The 19,446-nt window shown below is 37.9% G+C and overlaps 1 long non-coding RNA gene across 1 annotated transcript in view; it reads right to left on the bottom strand.

Moving 5' to 3' along the window:
- The window catches only part of LOC129360410 (uncharacterized), a 110,026-nt gene that overhangs the window by 81,308 nt on the left and 9,272 nt on the right, over positions 1 to 19,446 (bottom strand). Inside the window, exon 3 of the long non-coding RNA XR_008606044.1 lies at positions 12,030 to 12,078. This is a non-coding gene — a long non-coding RNA (uncharacterized LOC129360410). The remainder of the gene's footprint in view (positions 1 to 12,029; positions 12,079 to 19,446) is intronic.

Raw genomic sequence — 19,446 nt, 5'->3', positions numbered from 1 at the left:
TTCTGCTGTACTGCTAAGATGGTTTCCTCTGCACCAATTAATGCACATTAAGGTATATTTGTTGTTTCAAACTATTAAAAGAGGGAGTTATAAGTATTTTTAGAGGGATCTCAAGTATTAACTTGTATTAAGTATTAACACATGGGTGTGCAGACCCTGGAAGCTGAAGACACTGTAACAGAGTTAAGTGGCTGGCTGTGTTCCCTGACCCCAAATGACAGAATAATAAGTGAAATAATCTTTTGTGAGAAGAAGAAACTTTACAAAGGCCAGAAGTTTGCATATACCCATTAAGCCCATAGGAGGATGTCATAGGTTGTAATCTTCTTATAGGTCAATTGACAACATTTAATTTAACTAGAGAAATGTATGTGGATGTGTTTTAAGTCAAGAACTACAACGCAAAACTTCCATGTCGTGGAAAAATCAAAGAAAATCAGCCCAGGTTTACATGAAAATGTCAAGACAGAAAAACTCTTGTTTGGTCTCTTGTTTACACAGAAACTGTAAGAATTCAAAGATTTGACAACAGGCTCCAAAGTGAAACTTTTAAGTGTATTGTCAAAGTAAAATCTGTTAATTTTGGGGCATTTATGCCCAAACTCCTCTAGATCAGAAAGTTCACACAGTTTCAAAACCTCCTCACAAACATGGCATGAACACTTAATCGTTTCTGGTGCTTTTTACGATTTCATCTTCCCACGGAGCATTTTCATTCTGTTTCTATGTAAATCAAATGTTTTACGGATACGCAACAGACAAAGGTTTTGAAAATGTGTCATGGAAACAGGACACAAACGAGTCTTCTAAATGGGTAATGATCCAAAGCAAACCACCAAATTAACTAAAAGTTGATTAAGGCAATGTTTTGTAGTTTCCATCACAAAGGTCTGATCTCAGTCCCACAACAAACCTGGTCAGAGCTTAAAAAGTGCGTGTGAGAATACCGAAAATGCTTTACAAAAGCCATGCTGCTTAAGGGCAATGCAAACAGATGTAAACTTCTGACTGATTCATATTTTTTGATGTGCTCAGTGAGACATTTCGTTTTAATTTGAAGGAGTTTTTTGCCTCACAAACACCTCGAAATCCAAAAAAAAGAAAAAACACTCTCAGTTCCTACAAAAGAAAAACACTCCAGCTGCATGCAGTATTTTCCAAACAACAAAGATTACTCATCTCTGTGTTTTATCCATTTGCTGCCGAGTGAAAGACCCTGGAAGCTGAAGACACTGTAACAGAGTTAAGTGTCTGTGAGAATGGCAGCGTTGTTAATTAGACAACTTCCCTTGATGGTTCTCCACCTCAGCTTTGATATGTAGAGGAGTACAGTAGTACTGATTGCAGAGCCATGCAAATGCTCTCATACCCACACAAAACTGTAGCAGCAGCAGGAAAATAAAAAGATTTACAGACCTCAAACAAAAGAAGACAAGTCTCATGAGTCTTTCAAAGGGTTTGTGTGTGAATGCCTGCGTGTCTTAGGAGGAGATTTATTGAAATCACAAGTTGTTATATGGAGTCTCCTATTCCCTTAGCTATCACTGGATCCCCATGTCACTGCCTTCCATCCATCCATTCAGACAGAACAGTTCATTATTTAGAACATTAAAAATGTAATAACAACAACAATCCCAATGACAGCTGTGTCTTACCACGCAGGAGGCCACAGATGAAATGGTAGGACAGACTGGTCATTATTTCACTGCCTTTACAGTCTGTGCTTTCTGTCTTCTTTAGCTCAAGGCATGAGAACAAAAATATGAGCAATGAGCACATGGGTGTGCAGGTTTTGAAGAAGGAAATTCAGCATTTGAAGAACACAATGCGACATAGAATAATAAAAATAAAACTCAGTTGAAAGCGGGAGTTATTTCAGAATAATTTGTGTGTAACAAGTCATGTGAATGCTTGACAGAAACGATAAAAACAGATGGCCGCTCATCCTGAGCTCGCTTCTGCTTTCTGCTCAAACACAGTTGTTTCTTTTCTCTGTTGCTTGAGATGGGAGACGGTTGGAAGCAACTTGATGCATTCAGCTGATTCTTCGAACCAACTGAGTCACAAGTTGGTCCGAAGAACACAGATCATCATGTGTTGTTGTATAATTAGGCTCCCATTGGACCAGGTTAACTTGAATCTGACTGCCGTGTAATTTGATTGGCTTATAGAGAATTGAGTTGATTTTAACCGAAATTTGATCTGTATAATTTGACATGAATTCAACCTGCTTGTGTAGTAAAAAGCTTTGATACGGCATTTATTCTAATTTGGCATTATTGAACTAAACTGAACAGAGCTGAACTGAAAGGTTCAAATTTACAGAGAACTTCAAGAAAAGAGTCGGAAATGACTGTTTAGTCTGAGAAAACTATATAAGTTTTAGATCAATAAGTCATTGATTAACTTAATTTACATATTTTATAATGAATCAGTGCAGACATTTTATCTCCTCTCCGGGTTTGGAAACATTAGCATCAGGTAAAAAACAAAATGTACCATGCAATGTACTGTTTTTTATTTTGTGTGTAATTATTCTTCATGCTTATTTACTATAACATCAATTTCCCCTGAGGACTTAAAAAACAACTGAGCTTAGAGTTGATCTGAATTTAATTTAAAAAAAGCACTGGTTTGAACTGAACTGAATTGAATGTGTTGCAAACTATAGTGGAAGAAAAAATGTATCATTCTTTCATAAAATATTGTTGAGTTCTAAAATCATCATGTCCCAATTGCAGAACAAAAAACTGGTAATTGCTTCACTCATCTAGTTTATTGAAAAGAATCCAGTCACAAACAGACAACTCTGAAAATAATTAACTAAATATTTCAGATTGCTCAAATTTAAATGGTGCCATTTAAATTCCAAATTTGTTTGTCTTTTATGGTTTTTTCCTACCATAAATAAGCAGTGAGTTGCATGTTAGCACTTCACTAATGGTTTCCCTTTTGGTGCCCAATAAAAGTCCAGTGATTAGGTTCACACGGTGCAGTCACACGTCACCTTGTGTCACCACATACTGGTCACACAGAGAAAGACAGAGAGTAACTGAGGAAAACAATACCTGGACACAGCAAGTCAACAAAATAAATCAATCAATGAGAAAGAAATTAAGGAATAAAAAATATTCAGTAAATAATTTTTTTAAGGAGAAGTGATGTGGCCAAAATATTCAGCATGAAAAAGGTTGAAATAAAAACATTTATGCATCTGTAATGAATTTTTTTTTTCCTTTTTATTTGAAGCAATGTACACTTTTGTTTTATATTTTAGCTAATAGGTTAAAACATATTCATATTAATATGCAGGATATTATCGGTCATCAGCTAAATCTGAAGCAAACATTTGAAATTCTGTGAAACATAAAACGCCTATCAGCCATATTTCCATTATGTGGTCTGGACTGAAAAAAAAAACGAAATCCTTTTTCACACCTGGAGACCAGAAAATGTCTGGAGAGTCAGGTCAGGACCTCAGTTAAGCACACAAGAGTCAGGACAGAATCCATGACAGGATTTCCTGTGGAAATCGGAGAGCTTTGTGTGCAGCCCACTGAGGCAGGTGAGTGTGGATGAATACATATCTCTAACCATGACCCTTTTCATGTTTTTATAACAAAACATGTTGGATTAAAAATATGCAACCAGGAAAAAAAAATTGTGCAAATCAGTGTAAAGCAATAAGAAGCAACATTTTATCAGTCAGTGTCTGAATATTACACTTTATTTTAACATTAAAAGAATATCTATTGATAGGTTGGCAAAGTACAAGATAATTAATTACTAAATATCTGTATCTACATGAAGACATTCTCAAATAAAAATATCTTGAAGAGCTCTAATAAGGAGTTATGGTGGACCTGATCCATAAACAAAACAGTCCTACAGAATATTTTTAACTTAAAAATAGTTTATCTCATGTAAATCTGGGCAACTTCAAAAGAAGTAAAAAAAACAACTATATGTTTGTGTAACTGGTGATGAGAAGAATGCTAGTAGAGTTAAAGTGAACAATGCACACAGCATCATGCTTTGGGGATTCTGTTTGTGGAAAGATGTAGGAACTTAAATTAATTATTGCTCTGATTGACGCGTTCAGGCATGTAGCTAAATCATTTCATCAATTTCCTGACAAACAATTGCTTTACGTGAATGTTATGTTCCCTCGTCTTTCCCAATTCAGAGTAGCTAGAAAAACTTGACTCGTCATATTTATTTTGCAACCGGAAGTCATGGATTACTGTTCCTGGATTCTCTTAACTGAAGAAAAAAAATCATTCTAACTTTTAAAAATCCCCTTTTTTAATAAAGGTCTTCAAATTAAAGATTGAACTGTTGATATTTTCAGTGAGATGATATTCCAATGGAGCAAGAGGATCTTGCAAATCACTAAATAAATATTTAGTAAACACTGGTAAACAAGTCAAAGAAGAGTTTAATCACTGAGATAATAAGATGAAGTCTGGCAATGGTGTGATATGATACCTCTTTCCATTAGCATGACATGTGTGCAGTATTTAATTAGCAGTAATCCAATTTAGGGATTCGGCTTCCTGTCATGAAAGGTGCAAGAGGGTAAAACAAACAGCTCACAAGACAGTAAAACACCAAAGAAGAAGACTTTAGCCTACAAGTGGGACAAACTCTGTGACCTTACAGTCAGGGGGAGCTTCAATCCACTCCTCAAGTGTGACTTTACCTCTGGGAGCTGCTTCATGTTTGAGCTGCTTTGGCTTTGTCAGATCTGAGAAAGAGTTTTAGCCTGTTATTAAAGCCGAGAAAAGAAGAAGGGAGAAATACAAAAGGGGGATGGGGTATTGATGGGATGAAAGAACAAAACAGAACAGACATGGAGGATCAGTGAAAAGCCAATTTTAGTCATAAAAAATATCTAATCTTATCTTACTTTTATCGCATCTTGCCTGAAGGTGTCATTTAGGTAAGTTTTTTAAAAAGACAATGTGTTTTCAAGGGAGATCAAAAAAAATATGGCGAGCATGCATTTTCTAGCTGGAGGTTCAAAACACAATGAAGATTGTGCTAGCAGGCTATTATGATGGCAATCTCTATCTCTCATCAAAGCCTCAGTTTCCAAACCACACATGAGCCAAAGGTGTCAGCTTGTAAAGGCTCTTTCTCCAAAGCTCATCCAATCAGGCGCGAGTCATCATCCAAGCTCGCTATCCTGCCGACGAATACAATTCAGTACATACAGGATTTAGAACAATTGGTCTAAGGGGTACAACAGTTGGTTGATGCAGAAGGCATTGGCTTTTTTTTCTATTTTTGAGGAATAAATAAAGCTAAGTGGTCAAAATCGACTGATTGGAGCGCAGCAGAAAACCATGGCAACAGCCTCCTTCTTAAACAGTTTATGGACCCGACGTTTGGGTAAAGACAGCCTTGTTCTAATCAGCGCATACCAACACCTCCACTGCCCAAACCTCCATGAATTTCTCAGGAACAGATGTGTCAGACCTTGTGCTGAGCTGCTGCAGTGTTGGAGCCAACAGGAATCGTGCTCCTCTAACAGAATATCTGCATTAGTTATGTTACAACCGGATGCAAGCGTGGATTAGGTTTTTGATTTGTTTCAAACGGCAGTCAGATCAAAACAATGCGATACTTTAATGATACTCCCAGTCTCCTGGGAATTTCTCTACACTTTTTTGAGCACGGAAATTAAAGTTTCAAAATGTTGTTGTGGCACTTTAATGTTTCAGATCATCAAATTTTAATGTCAAAAACAACCTGAGTAAATACGCAACATAGTTTTCTTACGAGGATTTCCTGTATAAAAGAAAAACTCTACACCAAATTGCTGGTTGGGCCGGTCTTGGCGGTAACAACAACCATCAAACATTTCCTGTAACTGGCATTTAGTTCTTTACATCCATCTGAAGGAATTTTGGTCCACTTTTCTTTCAGTCCTGCCACATTGGAGGGTTTTCAGTTTTGACTGGCCTGTTTAAGGTCATGACACGGCATCTCATTCAGATATTAATTTGAACTTTGACTAAGTCAAAGTAAGGTGATTTGGCAGATAAATTAGGAGTTAGTCTTGTTACTGGTGGTTTGCCAGCTTCATTCACATGGTGCACAATTATATGGCAGCTTCATTTCTGTCAGTCTGTCCCAGGCCTGCTGTGGCTACAACGAAGCTCACCACTGTCAAAAGGTGAGTAACCAAAGTACTTTGGAGTCCTCTGGACTAGATAAAGTACTATACATCCACAGGCTATTAACATTTTGTGAGCTACTCAGATGTGGATTTGTTGGGGAGTTTCAAACTGCTGACCTCCTAAATACCCCAAATGATCCTGAGCTCAAGGTCACAAAGTGATAGCCAGACATAGTCCTTCAAGATTTTCTGGTAGACAGTAGAATTTATTGTTCAAGCAATAGCACAAAGTCTTCAAACATGAATGCTGGCCTTAACTGAGACTATTGAGATTTGCAGTGCTTTAAATGTCTGGAAGCTCAGAGATGAGTCAAAGATGAACTTTAGGTGTTGTTTTGGTCTTTAGAAGTATTTTCCCACAGAATGATGATGTCACAATCATGTTATTGTTTTTTTTTTTTACTTTCCACATAATAATTGTGTATATTTTTGCAACTAGACACATTTGAAAATATTGAAATTTGACTTTCTTGTTAACATATAAGTCTGTCAGCCAACAAAAATCTGGTTATTTTCTGTGACATCTCATAAAAAGGTATTTCACTCTGTACAGTCTTAACCCAAGGAAGTTTACATACTAGAAAATCACATGGAAACCAATTGCTTTACACCCTTCTAGTTTTTCCACAATGATGAAACTAAGCAGGTTTATTTGTGTTAATTTAGAACCTCAGCACAACTGTGTGCTGCAGTTTTTTAAACCATAACTCTCTCAAACGTTCTGATATAACTTTATACCAGCAAATGGCCCATGTCGACTCTGCAGGTATGATGTCGACCCTCATCATTTCTAAAAACATGAGGGCAAAAAGCTTGGTGGTAAAGTCCATCTGAGGTCAAGAGGAGTTATCTTGCAGCAATCAAGCCTCACTGTCGGGCGGCTGCCAAGCTGTGGCGCTGGCTGGAGAGGTAGCGGTGCTGGATGGGTGAAGGGGAGGACTGGAGGGGCTGCCAGTGCAGATGCCCGCAGACAGACCGCCTTGCCTGAGAGCTGCCGGAGCCTCAGACAGCTCTCTCCATCACCCCCTCCAGCCTTCCCTCCCCTCCCATTGCCATCTGTGAAACACACACACACACACAAACACACACTCAGTACCACAGCACCAGCAAAGAGGCAGAGGGACACTTAGCCACGTTAGCAGCCTCACTAAGACCGCTGTGCCGGTTAACTGCTGACATGCTTTAAAAAAGACTAAAGCGAGTGAGAGTTAGGAAAGATTTTGGCAGAGGGGAGATGGGATGGAGGAGGAGGAGGAGGTTGAGCGGAGCTGCTGAGCCAGATGGCTGGTAAAAGCTAAACTAAGAACTGTAGACGATAGAGATACAAGCCAGGTGATTTTTCGCTCTCAGGTTTTTATGACAGGTGGGCAGTGGAGAGCCGTCTGGGGTTGACGGTGCTGCCACGCGTTCAGCGTGCAGTGACTGTGTAGCATGTGCAGCCATGTGGATGGTGCAACTGTTTTTGAGTGTGAATATTTATGTGTGTCTGTTCTTCTGTTTCTGCATCTCCATATGGGCAGCACGTCCAACTATGGCCACATTTTATTTAATCCTTAATGCATGTCTGTCTCCTGTATTGTTAGCTTTGGTGATTGAGCCTGACACTTGCTGCAACTGTAGTGTTGCTGTGACAAGTGTAATAACAGAGTTAGAGCTCTGAAAGGAAAAACTGTCTAAGTGGAGGGCAGTTCCTGTTTATCAGGATTCTTAATGTGTCCTTTCTCCACTTCTCTGAGGCCTACTCTTAAATTTCCTTTGCTGCCTTTCTATTTCACTTTATTTTTAACTCTCTAATGAACACCAGGTTGCAAAGGTCAAGGGAACGAATGATAATCAGCTTCCCAGAGCTTTTGCTGCTTTTTTTGTATCCAACTTTGATGAAATGTAGAACTTCTTTCTGTTTTTTATTGTAATCAGGACTCAACCGTGAATATCGAGGATAAAGACATAATCATTCCCCAATGTTTGTACAGTAGCTACAGATTTTATTTAGCAAACTACACAACTGAGCACTTCAAGATCAACACAACCCTAAAAGGGAATTCTTGTACATCTTTATGCCCACGACTGCTGCTTACTTTACAATTACTAAAGTGGTTTTATACACCACTGAATCCTTTATTGTTGGTATTATGTGAGTTTGGAGGGAAATTAGGCAGAACTCTGCAGCAGTGGTGTGATGGCTTAAGATTCATGTGATAAAAAATTATTTTAAAACAAACACAATAAATGCGCAAGAAAAAACTATGCAAGAGCTATAACAGTAATGATATTATGCAATTAAGCAATAAATAAGACTAGAGCTACAGATTATTACAAAATGCTCAATTTATGCAGTAGAGAGATTGCTTGGGTGTCAGGACACATTACACATGTCAAAGCTTTACAGCTATCCTGTTACTCATTGACATGAGTGTGCCACAATTTTATGGAATAAAAAAACGATACGAACAGTAAAAAAAATAATATTTCCTCTGCAATAATTTTGAAAGTTTGTCTTGTATTTTGTAAAATATTCCAAAATCTATTAAATAAATTGCATCCATTAAGTGTCACGTTTGAGGTAAATCACAGGGCGAAGACTGGCAAGATGCAAATTGAATCAGTTTATGAAGATAAATTTCTGAAACTGGGGAAGAAAAGGTCCAAACAATGAGTGGAGAAACCAGTAAACATGGCAGGATCTGCAGCAAGAGGGTCTGACCAAATAAATATCCAACCAAAGTGACAACCTAAACTTAAGTGAGGAAATATTAAACATAATATGACATTTAGATTGAATTATGTCAAAGGTAAAAGGAGAGCTTCAATGATTTTGTGTTTTCATTGGCTAAGAACAATTTAGTTCATTAACTTCAAAGAAATTTATAATTTTATAGCAGTGGAGGCATAATTTTACATCATCCATTTTTTTACATATTTAAGTTTTCTGATGGAAATCCTTTTAAATTCTGATTGAATAATTAAATTCCATTTGCTTTTCAGTTGAATGTTGTCATTACTTCATTTTCCTCTTACAGTTTTTCTCAGTTGCTTTGCTGCATATCTCGAATCATTCTCAACAAGTTTTATGAAGTAAATTTCTCAAAATAATTAATTCATTTCTCAAAAGTAAATGACAGTAAATGTCAATGAATGTCGGTGCCATCAGATCAGAATGACATGTCCGTGTTTCATTATGTTCAGATAAAACAATTAATTATTTTATCATTTTGTGAGCATAACAGTAACTCTGAAAGATGTTCTCTTGTAAATTATTGCTAACATTTAGATAACAATTATTGTAAGTACCGTACTGTTTTTTGTACTGTAGTTATGTTGTTGCGATTCAGAAAGAAAAAGCAAGGAACGCTTAAAAACAAAAGTAGAAATTGGAACATTGGACAAAATCTTCTTAAGGAAAACAATAATGTTCCTGGCTGTTGGGTCACAAATTTCCATCCACCATCATAAAAAGTATTTTCTCTTGCAACACAGCATAATTGCTGAAATAATTGCTTAGTGTCTTAACCAGCCTCTGCAGACGTGTGCTGTGGATTCGATATAAATAAAGATATGGATCTCAGAGAGGTCAATTTAGGTATCCACCACAGTGGCCTCCTTCTCTAAACACTTTCATCATTCAGCTGAAAAGACAGGGTTTCTTTTTAAGCTGTCTACATATGTGAGAATATATGAACATTCACAAATAAAAAAAGCTCAAATAACCCGCAGGAAAGGAGAAGAAGTATAATAAGCTGTAAAAAGCTACAATTTGATATCTTAAAATGCCAAACCATCCTGGATGTTTTAGACTTGTTGACAAAATTGGAGCACCACCATCAACGCTGAACAGATATCTTAGCTAAGACTAAATAATAATATTACATTGTTTCATGCTATGCTATGTAGGTTGGAGATTATTTACTCGACTCAGCATATCAAATGCCCGAAACTTAAAGTGAAACGGAGTTTTTCTTTTATAGTTAATATTTCTCTGCCTTTTGATGGGCACTCAAAGAGCACTATAGTTTTATTTCCAGAATTGTCAATGGATCCTTCAGTATGAAAACAAGAAATAAAATGATACCCTGTAATGTGCCCAGTCCAACCTCAGCAGAACACTGTGAATCCCACATCCTGGATCCCAATAAGCAGGCACTCTTTAGGATGAGAGAACATCAAATGTCCTTTAATGACATGATAAAACTTGTTCTACAAAATCCGCTTCACTTTATGCAGGACATGTTTTTTTTAATAAGCAGCTATGAATGTCAAGACACAAAATGATACAACATACAAGAGTTTTTGGGGGTTTTGTTTCACATTGAGAAATCTGTAATGGACTGATAATTATCTGAAGGAGTTTGCAATCAACAATCTCTCCCTACTTAGAAAATCTCAGTATTTGGTGGATATTCTTTTAAATACAAAGCCTTATTCAATAAAAACTAAAAAAATAACCACTTTCATGCACAATACATTCCTTTGACTCCATTTGTTACCATTTTTCCTTACAATCAAATTCAGTTTGATGAAAATATGAAATTCTTGAACTCTAATATTTTTATTTTGATACAGCTTCAATCATGATTCACCAAACAAAAATTTGTTTCACACAGATCTCAAAATATCAATGAATGCTTCCATCATTTCTTCTCATTACTGCAGTTGCGATGAAAATTACATATATTTGAGCATGAAGTTGCTATGAATGCTAAGAACAGCACCTTATCATGAGAAATTGGCAATAAGTTACTGCATATTGATCTCTTGAAATCTTTTTTGGAGCAAGTCTTGAGCTTATAAAAGTGTGTAGCTGCTCCATCGATCTGGGACGGCGAATCAAATTTGAGATTAATAATTAATGATTAGTCTAGAAGAGGCAAATGCATTTTGTGATCATGCAGGCAGAGCAGATTTGTCCATTGAGGATAAAAGTGCTCTTGCAGAAATGAGATGTGTAGGCACACAAACTCACACACACACACACGCACACACACCCCCCCACACACATACACACACATTCATGTGGATACAGTTGCACTGGATCTAATCTGTAATGCATCCAATATGTGGAGCTATTGGCCGGCACTCTGGGAGGCAAAGCTTCATGGCACAGAGAAACCTGCACGCTAGTCTACATCCAACTATCCAATCAGCATCTTGTCTGGCTCCAATGCCAGCGGACCAATCAAACGTCCCAGATGCAGCCCACTTCCCATCCCCCAACACACATATTCACTGTAAATACACACCATTCCAGCTGTGATTTTTGGACACAATCCAAGTTGCCCGTCTCCAGAGTGGTGCAAAGTTGCATCAAGGTATGTATTTATTTTTTGTTTGGAAAGGAACATTTCGGATTTCTCTTTTTTCTCACAGAGATAACAGCTGCCTCCACACACAAAACAAAAATGAGGTGAACACTGAAGAAGCGTTGATCAGTGAGCAATGGAGTGACACAACAAAAGACAAACAAGAGAGAATTAGAGAGGAAGAGTGTGAAAGGAAACGTGACTAAGAGCTAGAGACAACCAGAGCAGTCATTCACATACAACCAGATCAGCCTGTATGATAAAGGAAGAGGATTACACTCTGGCTGAAAGACTTAGAAGTATCCTGAGTCCCCCTCTTACTCTCTGCCACTTCAACGAAGTCACCATGGACAATAGATCTGTCTGTTAGCACAAAATCAAAAGGACAAAACTCAAACTAAAGGGCAGCGTAAGTGTTAGTATTGTGAATGGACTTTTTACAACCCAGACCAAATATAAAGGTCAAAGTATGTGGAAAATATCCAGGATTAAGGACATACCAAGCTTGGTAATGTTACAATGTTTAAGTCTTTGTAGTTGTGACTCACCTAAGACATATGACGTGACACACAGGTGCCAGAGAAGTCCAGACTGTATCTGATGGGGTTAAGCACAAAAGAAACCTTGTGTCAGTTTTTAAAAACACAAGAGACTCAAAATAAATACAGGCAGACTTTTTATAACAACCCATTAAATGCAAATTAGAAGCATATTTGAGTTAAAGGAGGAATTTAGCTTCATCTGTGAATGGTTGATTCTTACAAAAAAGATAGTGATTGTAACATCTAAGCAAAACATAAATAAACAACACTGCTTGTAGGTACATAACACATAACAGCAGGGAATGTGGGTTAAACTTTACATACAAAAATGCTGGGTATGAAACAACTGGGAATACACAGGAATAAAATGGCAAAGAGACAAAATCATCAGCATGATTTGAATTTGGCACAAATAATATTGAGGAGCTTTACTGGAAACCAGTCAGAAACTCAGGCAACAGTTGATGCCACAGAGACAGAGCCAGTCGCTAAAGTTGATCTTATAACACATCTGCACCCCAACAGCTTGGCCCTGGTTGTCTTAAGCCTTTGCTGCAATGCAGCATAAGACTTTAAGTTAAGTTTAAGACTGCTGGACCTGTTATTAGTAATCCTGAAGTGTCCCACCAGATAAAATATGTTTGATCTCCTCTCTTTTTCAAGGATTTCTGTCCAGTAATGCATTTTAATCAAAAAGAGTTTTGATTAAAGATTCATAAACTTGTGCATCATTTCTTAGTTTTGACATTTGGTTAATTTTTGATTTTCAACTTTAAATATATTGTGATTCATATGCAGAAACATGTTTACAGAGAAAGAGAATGAAAAGAAAAAAGGTTAGCTCTTATTATGGGCTGAATTTTTTTCCCTGGTAGTTCTACAGGAAATCTTTTTGGATTTGTGCAGCACAAACACTCTGCACATGTATTCCCATCGGCACTCCTGGAAAATCTGCTTAAAAACCTTTACATTTAATTCATTTTTTCATTGCAAGCATAATCTTGAACATTTTAGAGACATCCAGACTTTCACTTGAGTACATTCAGTGAGTGGAGAAAAACTTAAGAAATGGCACATTTTAACTAAATAACAGATATTTTTCTCCAAACCCAACTACAAGAGAACTGCAACAAGGATTAACAACTTGGACACTAAATCTCCCTGATGACCATTTACTTTGATCCCTGTGCCAAATAGCTGCTGGGATTTGATGTCCCCCCAGAAAAGCATCTTCTGCCCAACCATCACAAAGGTAAACATGTGAAGTTTGATCAACTGAGATGGAAATTTAACATATTCTTTGGTCAAATGAGATTAAATAACTTTTCAGCACCAAAAACTCAAGGCAGATCAAGCCTAAAACATTTAATAAATATGTTATGAAACCATGTAATGTCCAGGGTAACGAGGAGAACCGATTGTTTCTTTTTGAGAAATAAGAAGATTTAAAATAAAACCTTGTGTCCCCTGCTAGAAACCCGAATAGCCATAATATATATAGGTATATTATTTCAAAATAAATTTCTAAATCAACACTGTGGTTTGAGAGATACAATGCATCTGCTTCCATCGTCCCCAGTCCTGAATTTAATTGAAACATGTCATCCACTTATAGGTGTAAGATTAAATCTGTCCCTATTAGCAAAGTTCAAAATAGCATAGTGATTTTCCTGTCAGTTTTACTCAATGCAGTTAAACTGAGCCCTCCAAAATCTACTAATTATTTGATCTACCTTCACATTAAAAGTCTAAGCCAGTAATTTACCTGCAACCCCTGCCCTGGTGTTAGACCCAGAAAAATCTGTTTTCCTCCATGTAATTATGTGTGAGAAACATATTTATCACAGGTTGCATGATTTTTTTTTCTGCAGAAACCCCCCAAAATCTCACCGTTTAAAGACCTGTTACAATAATCATAAGGGTAAAAGACATGGATTATTTCCAAGTTCCCCTGCGGAGTGGTGTATTTTCACTTCCTGCAGCAGCACATTGACAGTGATGCTTCTTTCTGATGACCTTAAATAACTTATTGATTTCTGTAGAAGTGGGAATGAGCAGATAACTACCCCCTTCCCCCATCCATTTCTTTTTGGTGTTTTTTTTTCTCCTTTTTCAAGCCATTGGAAGTATTAGGCTTGATATTACAGAGGTAAAAATAATTGTTGTTTACTCCCTCTGGGTTGTGCAGAAAATAATTCACAAATAAAAAAAACCTGTTGCTGGAACATACCTGCTCTGTGTTAGCAGCTAAGTGCTGCAATGGAGAAGGGTCAAAGACATAATGCGTTATAATCTCCACGTGGACAACCTTCCCACTCAGCAGCGCTGCTACCGTTAACAAAGAGCGTGGCCTCATCCCTCAGCTGCCGCTTCCCCTCCCGTGCTTCCACCAGCAGACCTTGGACTTAAACTGCTCCATTGTCGTGGTGCCTATCGACTTGTTAGATGAATTCAGATTTCACATGTCAATTAAATGAGTGTTGCCCTGGTGATTAGAAGATCCCACTAATTGTTGCTCCCTCCTCCTCTTTCCTCTGCTTTTTTTTTCTTTCTCTTCCTTCCCCTCCTCCTCTTGCTCCTGCCATTTTCCACATGGAGGAGCAGGGAATGGGGCTTTGTGCCGTTGGGCCCCTTTATCCCATGTCCAAGATGGCTCCTTGGCCTGTTCCTCAAGCCGGTCTCCTGCTCTGAGAGGCCCACAGCCAGTCTTTGAGCTTTGGAGAACAAATGAAAAATCGTCAGGGTGTATCTGAATTGATGAAGGCCACACTGGAGTGTAGAAAAGTGGATGTACAAAAAAATCAAATGTACAAGCGTGGACCGAAGAAGAGAAGCGAGCGGCACAGATATTTTATCACATTTGCAACACAATTCCATGCTCACCTATAAACATGAGCAGTTCTGACCGATACCCGTTCTGACAAACGCAGTGCAACATGTGCACCGTGGCAGATAATTACCCCAACAGCCTCTGTTGGAGCAGAACGCTCGAATGCGTCCCAAACTGCTTCAGAAAAGGTCAGCCATGCACCCCAGACCCTCCTCCTATTGTCGTTCTCGCAAGCCACATGTTTGTTTCACTTGACTCAATGGACTTGATCTGCGGATCTCAACTGCGTTTCGTTCCATATGCACCCAAGCAGTGTAGGAATCCAGTCTATTAAATCACTTAATCTGCAAGAGGAAAACAGCTTTCTTCTTTGAAATTATGTGGAAATTTAACATACTTTTCTCATTAGACAAGTGAACACCAACAATAAAAGCAGGTGATTTGGGAAGTGTGGATGCTCTCCACTAAACCATCCACAGACACAGCTATTTTTCAGCATTATGTGTGATTTGATGAGTCAAAAATCATCACAAGTGTTAGTAAATAAATATGCAAACACTCAGGGTTGAATACAAAAGAAGCATACCGTTCCACCTGCGGTTTAATGGAAATTCGGGACAAAGAAAGACAAAGCTAGATAAACCTTCAACTGGTTTGCTGTGGTTTCTACCACAGAGAGTCTGAGAAGGCATGTGCAGAGTGGATCTCCATAGCAGTGTTTCCATTACAAATCTGCACAAATTTTTGTCTTTGTTCTATTAATGTTGAAAAAAAACAATTTCATAATTGATGAGTTTCCATTAAATAGGAAATTAAATCAAAAAAAGCTTGTTCACACGATAAGTTGTTAAAAATTATTTCTGCGACGGATGAAAGCAATTCTGAAATATACTGACAATTTAGCCAAGGTGTTAGTTATTATCTAGAGGAAATATCAGTGTCTTATTCAGGCATTGGAGCAATAAACCGATACTCTTGGGAGCGGCTACACATGCTGCATTTTGGAGAAATTTTAGTTGCCGATTTTAAAGAAGAGTTACGGATTCAACACGTACGAATGACCTTTTTATTAAATATGTAACGCTGTGAGAGCTCAGGTGGAGCCAGCATCACTATGTCCAAAAAAACCCCCAAAACAAATCATTTTCCTCATGCTGCTTCCTGTCATCTTCATGGTTTTCACAAGTGTTTCCGTTGCAGTTTTGGAAAATAACACTTCATCCTAGAGCAAACACTGTTCATTGACAAATATGACTTTTTTCAACATTTCTGTTTCCATTAAGCAAATTTATTTCATAATTTCAATTTGTGCAGTTATATGGTTAATGGAAACATGGCTGGGCTACTGCAATCATTTTTAATCACCTCTGTCTGTATGTAAAGCATTTTAAAATCCTCACCAAAAACCCAATTTCTGTACAAATCAGCTTGACATTTTGGTTTTGCTGTGGTCTTTCTAAAAAACTTTCATGGGTTTCATTCGCTGTTCAAATGTTTTTGCTACAGCGATACAGACCACAAGTAAACACTTCTGAAGGGAAAACTTGACTAAAGCCATGCAAGTAAAGAGAAGTACAACAAGAACCTTGACCTTGAACAATAAAAGGCAATAAATAATCAAATAAAAGTAAGGGAAATATGTTTAGATGCATAACTGTGGGTGACCTTGTAATTCCCTCATTTATTGTTACAACCCTAAAGTATCAATTAGTGATCCTGCAGCTAAGTTTGTGTGTGAAAAAACCAAATCTTTAAAAATTAAACCTCAAAGAAAATCAGGCATTGAAATTGGCCAGGAAAAGCCTGATCACGGCATAATCTAGTCAAATCCACGGGTTCATTTAAAATAACTTTTTATCCTTTTGTGCAAGCTCATTTTGAAAGGGGCTAAAAACAATCATTACTGCACATTCTTTCTATCGTTCCTTTCATTTTTCAACCTAAGTAGTTACTGCAGGTGTTGGAAGAACTCATTGAAGTAAAAAACTTGGATATTTCCCACTGGCACATAAATACACCCACACACATATGCCCTGCTCTGATCATTTTGACAAGTGTGTCATGGTGCCTCTACAGAGAACTCCATAATCTTGGGATTTTGAAACCCTCGAAGACACTGAAAACAGAAAACTCTCCAAGAGTCTTAAGCGGGGCTCTAATTACCCCTCATCACAATTAAGCACAGTGGACAGCCGCTCCAAACACTGGGTGACATCTTAAAACTGAGTGAATGGCTCCCTGCACCCCCTGCACCCTGTCCAACCACTACCACAACCACGCTCAATCACCTAATGTTCAACACTAACCAACCATCACACAGACCTACATTCATAGGCCGAGCTACAATGGAAAACACTGCTGCCCAGACGGTTTGGTTTGCACTTTATCAGACTATACAAAACAGCAACGCCTCATTGAGCCACAATTTGCTGCTAGTTTCCTACAAGAAGCAAAACAAAGAACGGGGCGGCCTGGTCTTCCTTTTTTTGTGTCAAAGCAGCGGACCAGACAGCACACACACGCATGCACGCACGCGCGCACACACACACGCACGCACACGCATATAAACGCAGTGAGAGTCAGAGATGTACCAGCAGAAAAAAAGAAAAAAGTGAGAAGAGCAGAACAACACACTCAAGAACAAGTCTGTCACATCCTTCAAAGCACCACATGAGTAAGCTTTGCAACCACTTTAGGGGAATAAAAGAAGATACTGCACACCTGCAATGCAAATCACACTGTTTTAACTCTTCTGTTAGTTAAAATTATGGAGACTGAACATAAAAAGAATTTTTCTTAAAAAGCAACTAATTTAACTTCTGCTTCTCTAAATATGCAAGCTGTAGCTGCTGCAGAACAAAACAATAGCTTGTCTTCATGAATGGGTCACAGACATGGACCACATTAAAAAAACTGCTTGGGGAAAAACTGCTTATGTTAGGGCAGTCACACTCATTTCCCTCCCTCTGTTACCCCCCCTCATCTCTTTCCAACTCTTCCTCTCCAGTTTTACTACCACGATAATTCCTGAGTGAACGTCCTCTGTGTGCGTGAGCCAGTTGGGGTCGAAGTCCTGTTTGTGCATTTGTGTAGTCATGCGAGAGCGCGTGTGAATGAGTGTATTGCTCATGGATGAGTGCCGCGGCAGTGAGTGTGCAGAGGGAAACAGAAGTCTGCAGAGCGAGGGTGAGAGGGGGAGCTCGCTTAAAGTCAGGCTATCAAGCAGACAAAAAGATGCAGAGAGGGAGTTTATGCTGTGCTTTGTGTTGTTGTTTTGCCCTGGTACACAACAATAAGGCAAATTCAGTCATTCTGACATTCAAGCAGTTGAAAGGGAGGAACGCAACACAAAATAAGCATAAAATAAGCACCTCCCCAAAAGAGTAATAGGCACACTTGTCACCAAAAGGACTATTAAACTTAGAACAACATATATCTATGTATAAATGATAAATGTGCAATTACAAATGAATTACAAAGTAATATTAGTTGCCAAATAAAGAAAATTGTAAAAGCTTTTCTAAAAGTGTTAATAGAGTATAGCGTTAATATCTGTTTATGCTCTTGCACACCTTTCTACAATTTAATACAGATTAATAGACATGATTCACATTTAGACATATAGAAATCTTACAACTGATCAGATTCAGGGAAAAACCACATAAAATATGGCGTTGATCATTCATGGCATAACTGTTAATTCTTTGTTTTAAGACAAATTTGTTAGAATTTGTTCTAAGAAACCTAACTAAAAAGATTATTTACCTGGAGTTGTTTATAAGCACAAATGAATGTTCAAATAAACAGTTTCATGTTTTATCATTTTTCAACACTTAGAAAAGTCTAGCATTTTCCACTCTGGGAGTGCAAAGACCTTGTGGCACAAAATCATGTGTCAATGAAATGCTACAAAACTTCTCAATGTGAAATCACTCACAGAAAAGTAAATGAAAGTGATTCAATATGATCCAGATATGATGGAGAATAATTTAAGCATAAAACTTCCCTCCATCCAGAACTTGAAAAGGTCAAAGATCAGGAAGCAGGAAACTGACTTCCCTTGCAGATCTCACACAGCCTGGACACAAACTGTGTAACATTTACCTACAAAGTGCTACTTGCACACAGCTCCTCTAGACTAGTGGCAGCAGTGATAAGCAAACACACTGCTGAGGAACCTCTCATTGCAGACATATTCCTGGTTGTAAATGGCATAATGGAGTAGCATTGTTGTGATGAAGTGCTGAATGTCAGAAAGAGCAGGAGCTTCTTAAAGACACAGACGCCCAATTTCAAGGCATGAAATTGCAAAGTCAAAGTTCTTTTAAGTTATGTTTGATATACACAGCATTTTTATAACTGAAGGTAGCATAGTTACAAGGTTGTGCTTTAAAACGGAACTATGTGCCTGGAAATTTAAAGAGCATAGTGATCTTTTCTACCATAGACATGCAACTGGATCTATTATCATACAAACATTTTAATAATCTTCAAAGATTTTCTTCTCAAAAAACAGCGAAGTTAAACCTCCCACCCCACTTCACTTCAGCCACCTCCAATATAACAGTTTAGTTTGAAACAGAGGAACACTCT

The sequence above is a fragment of the Poeciliopsis prolifica genome, unplaced genomic scaffold (assembly GCF_027474105.1).
Source record: "Poeciliopsis prolifica strain line A6 unplaced genomic scaffold, Auburn_PproV2 SCAFFOLD006, whole genome shotgun sequence".
Lineage (NCBI taxonomy): Eukaryota > Metazoa > Chordata > Actinopteri > Cyprinodontiformes > Poeciliidae > Poeciliopsis > Poeciliopsis prolifica.
Note: the sequence above shows the minus strand (reverse complement) of the source record. Positions and strands in the feature narration are given on the sequence as shown.